Source organism: Capsella rubella, unplaced genomic scaffold (assembly GCF_000375325.1).
Source record: "Capsella rubella cultivar Monte Gargano unplaced genomic scaffold, Caprub1_0 scaffold_4, whole genome shotgun sequence".
NCBI classification, from domain to species: domain Eukaryota; kingdom Viridiplantae; phylum Streptophyta; class Magnoliopsida; order Brassicales; family Brassicaceae; genus Capsella; species Capsella rubella.
In genome coordinates, this window is record NW_006238920.1 from 4426581 (window position 1) to 4431554 (window position 4974).

Sequence of the window (4974 nt, forward strand, 5' to 3'; positions counted from 1 at the left end):
TATTAGAAGTTCATTGTCTAGGGATTATAATGTTTGCAGTTTGATAAACACTCGAAGTAGATTAGCATACTCCACCTACATCAATAACCTCATCCTCGGGATCTTCTATCCATTTGTGCTTTCTGTTTAATTCTCTTGTTATTTACTTGTTCTGCTTTGTTTTCTTGCTAGTATCAATAATCGTTACGTTTTAGTTTATGCATGGTAGTCTATGTTTTACAGCCTTACATTTATCGCATGTTTAACATGTTCGCTTATGATCACTGAAAACCAAAAATCATTTATCCTTGCTTGACTTAATCATTTCTGATATATCTTGATTGCTAGCATCAGACCTGATTGGCTTGATACCTATTGTATTGCAAAGACATGATAGTACTCTAGGCTAATTGATAGTAAAATCCTAGTATCAATTTGGCGCCGCTGCCATTTGTGTGTTTGTTTGTTACATTTGAGATTTCAGACTTGCTAAGATCAAGTTTTTACTCAACATTCACTACAGTTACTCACTCTGCTCCTTCTATTTGTCTATTGATTCAGGTACAACTCTTGCTCAACTGCTCCTACTCGACTGACACAACAGTCTCACGAGTTAAGCTGATTTGAGTTGTATGCACACACGGTCGCAAGGCACAGAGAACTTGTTCCAGCCCTCCGACCATATTGATCGCTTGGTACCTGCATCATGGCAGCTGGTGATGCCCCACGCAACCATACCCATCGTCAGGATATAGTGCCTCCAGCCGTGCAGAACAACAACTTTGATATCAAGAGTGGTCTGATCTCCATGGTCCAGCAGAATAAATTTCATGGTCTGCCTATGGAAGACCCCCTGGATCACCTCGATGAGTTTGATCGTCTCTGAAGTCTCACCAAGATCAATGGGGTCAGTTAGAACGGTTTCAAGCTACGTCTCTTTCAATTCTCTTTGGGTGACAAAGCTCATCAATGGGAGAAAACTCTTCCTCCAGGATCTATCACTTCCTGGGATCAATGCAAACAGTCGTTTCTTGCCAAGTTTTTCTCCAACTCTAGAACTGCACGTCTGCGCAATGAGATCTCTGGGTTCACTCAGAAGAATGGAGAAACACTTTGTGAAGCCTGGGAACGCTTCAAAAGTTATCAGTCCCAGTGCCCCCACCATGGCTTCACCAAGGTGTCTCTCCTCAGTACTCTTTACCGGGGTGTTCTCTCGAAGATCCGGATGTTGCTTGATACTGCCAACAATGGCAACTTTCTTAACAAGGACGTCGACGAAGGTTGGGAGCTTGTTGAGAACCTATCCCAATCTGATGGCAACTACAATGAAGATTATGATAGAACCATCAGGGCAAGCACATATCTTGATGAGAAGTACAAGAAAGAGATGAAAGCTGTGAATGACAAGTTGGACAAGCTATTGATGAACCAGCAGAGGAACATCCATTTCGTCTCTGAAGACGACTCTTTCCAGATTCTGAATGGGGAGGGAGAACAACCTGAGGAGATAAGTTATGTCCAGAACCAAGTTGGATACAATAAGGGATACAATCCTTATAAGCAGAATCCCAATCTGTCCTATCGGAGCACCAATGTTGCAAACCCCCAGGATCAGGTTTATCCACCTCCACAACAGCAGCAACAGAGGCAGAACAAACCATTTGTGCCCTAAAAACAAGGTTATGTGCCCAAACAACAATTTCAGCAAGGTTACAACCTCCTCAGGCACCAGACCATGACATGAAAAACATGCTTCAGCAACTCCTACAGGGACAAGCAAGTGGCTCCATGGACAATGCTAAGAAGTTTGCTGAGCTGACTCAGAGATTGGACTGCTCATACAATGATCTGAACATGAAGATTGAGACTTTGAATACCAAGATCAAGTATATGGAGGGCAAAACTGCTTCTACTTCTGCCCCAAAGCCTGGCCAACTCCCAGGAAAAGCTGTTCAGAATCCTAAGGAGTTTGCTCATGCCATCACGCTGAGGAGCGGTAAAAACTTGCCTCCTAGACAAGGACCTGTTGTAGTCACTGAGGACAGTGAAGACTTGGAAGGGGAGGATGTATGTCAGAATGAAGATCCGGTTGTTCCTTTGGAAGAATCAGAAGTCGTACCTGAAGAAGCTGTTCAACCTGCTGAGAAACATGCTGAAACACCTGCAGCATCCAAGGATAATCCTGCGAGATACGTTCCCCCACCATACAAACCACCTCTACCATTTCCAGGACGATTCAAAAAGCAGCAAGCTGAGAAGTATAAGGCTTTATTTGAAAAGCAAGTGAGAGAGATTGAGTTGAGAATGCCATTGCTGGATGCATTCGCACTTGTCCCTCCTTATCAGAAGTTCCTCAAAGATTTGGTTATGGAGAGAACAAAAGAAGTCCAGGGCATGGTGATATTGAGTCATGAATGCAGTGCCATTATCCAGAAGAAGATCACTTCCTTGAAGCTTAAGGATCCTAGACCCTTCACTCTACCCTGCTCACTAGACCCCCTATCTTTCAGCAGATGTCTATGTGATCTTGGAGCTTCAGTGAGCATGATGTCGTTATTTGTGGCTAAGCGTTTAGGATTCACAAGATACAAGGCATGCAACATATCTCTCATTCTAGCTGACAGATCAGTGAGGCTCCCGCATGGACTCTTGGAAGACTTATCAATAAGGATTGGTGTTGTTGAAGTTCCTACAGATTTTGTTGTCTTGGAAATGGATGAAGAGCCTAAGGATCCCTTGATTCTCGGAAGGCCATTCCTAACCACTGCAGGAGCCATCATTGATGTTAAGAAAGGCAAAACTGATATATGCTTGGGAGAAGACTTCAAGATGACTTTTGACATCAAGGAGTTCATGAAGAAACCAACAATCAATGGCAAGGTGTTCTGGATAGAGGAGATGGATCAGCTAGCTGATGAACTTTTAGAAGAACTTGCTGAGGAGGATCATCTCAAGACGGCCTTAATAAAGAATGGATCAGATGGATTTCTTCATGCTGAGACAAAGGTCTACGAAACGTTACTGGATACCTACAAGGCAACTGATGATTCAGAACGTTTTGAGGAATTGGATGAGTCTGTCAAGGAGGTTTGCGCAGTAGAGGAGGAAGTCCGTGGCAACCCGATCACTCACCCTACTGTTGACCCTGTCAATGCGGCTGATGATGACTGGTCAGAGTTAAAAGCTCCCAAGGTTGAGCTCAAACCGCTACCCTCAGGACTGAAGTATGTATTCCTTGGATCCAACTCTACTTATCTTGTCATTGTGAATGCTAGCTTGAGTAATGAGGAATTAGAGTTGCTAGTCACTGAGCTTAGAAAATATAGAAGGACCATAGGTTATTCCTTAGATGATATCAAGGGGATCTCACCTAGTCTCCGCATGCATAGGATTAATCTGGAAAATGAATCATACTCTAGTATTGAACCTCAAAGGAGATTGAATCATAACCTTAAGGAAGTTGTGAAAAAAGAAATTCTTAAGAAAGAGGGAATTACAGTGATGAAAAATGAAAAAGATGAATTGATCCCCACTAGGACTATCACTGGCCATAGGATGTGCATTGATTACAGAAAACTGAATGCTGCATCTAGGAAAGATCATTTTCCTCTTCCTTTCATTGATCAAATGTTAGAACGATTAGCCAATCATCCCTACTACTGTTTCCTTGATGGGTATAGCGGATTTTTCCAAATCCCTCTCCACCCAAATGATCAGGAAAAGACTACTTTCACTTGTCCCTATGGCACATTTGCCTACAGACGCATGTCTTTTGATTTGTGTAATGCACCTGCAACATTTCAGAGGTGTATGACCTCTATATTCTCGGATTTGATAGAGGAGATGGTGGAGGTATTCATGGATGATTTTTCCGTGTATGGCTCTTCCTTCTCCTCATGTTTGTTGAATCTCTACAGGGTATTGGCAAGATGTGAGGAGACAAGCCTAGTGCTCAACTGGGAGAAGTGCCACTTCATGGTGAACGAAGGAATAGTTTTGGGACACAAGGTATCAGAGAATGGGATTGAGGTTGATAAGGCAAAGATTGAGGTCATGGTACAGTAGCAGCCTCCCAATTCAGTCAAGGATATAAGGAGTTTCCTTGGGCATGCTGGGTTTTACAGAAGATTCATCAAGGACTTCTCGAAAATTGCAAGACCCCTTACTAGACTGCTGTGCAAGGAGGTCGAGTTTGTAGTTGATGAAAGCTGTCTGGAAGCTTTCAACAAGATCAAGGAAGCGTTGGTCTCAGCACCAATAGTCCAAGCTCCAGACTGGGATCATCCTTTTGAGATAATGTGTGATGCCTCAGATTATGCAGTAGGGGCTGTGTTGGGGCAACGAATTGAGAAGAAACTGCATGTCATCTACTATGCGAGCATAACCCTTGATGAGACACAAGGGAGGTATGCAACAACAGAGAAAGAGCTCTTGGCTGTAGTCTTTGCATTTGAGAAATTAGGAAGTTACTTAGTGGGATCAAAAGTGGTAGTCTACACAAACCATGCTGCGCTTAGGCATATATACTCCAAGAAAGATACCAAACCGAGACTGCTGAGATGGATACTTCTACTCCAGGAGTTTGGTATGGAGATTGTTGACAAGAAGGGGATAGAGAACGGGGTTGCTGATCACCTGTCCAGAATGAGAATAGAAGATCCAATCCCTATCGATGACTCTATGCCTGAAGAACATCTTATGGTCGTCGAGATATGCAAGAAGATGCACCAAACTGGAATGGCTATGAAGGAGCTTTAATGTCTAGCAGTCAATTCAGAGAGTATGCCTGGTATGCGGATGTGGTGAACTACAATGTCTGTGGAGAGATTCCTGCAGACATGGATCCTTATAGGAAAAAGAAGTTTTTCAGAGATGTCAGCCACTACTTCTGGGATGAACCTTACTTGTACAATAGGGGTTCAGATGGGCTGTTTAGGAGATGCATAGCAGAAGGGGAAGTGCAGGGGGTGCTTGAGTACTGTCACGGATCCGCAT

General features: G+C 43.3%; 1 non-coding gene and 1 pseudogene across 1 annotated transcript; one reads left to right on the plus strand and one right to left on the minus strand.

Annotated features, from left to right (window-relative positions):
* Nucleotides 1-1045: 1045 nt before the first annotated feature.
* On the minus strand, nucleotides 1046-1149 carry LOC111831264. The gene has a single exon (XR_002834515.1). It is a non-coding gene; the product is annotated as a small nucleolar RNA R71 (small nucleolar RNA).
* A 579-nt stretch (nucleotides 1150-1728) lies between these two features.
* LOC111831045 lies at nucleotides 1729-4737 on the plus strand (annotated as a pseudogene).
* Nucleotides 4738-4974: the final 237 nt, after the last annotated feature.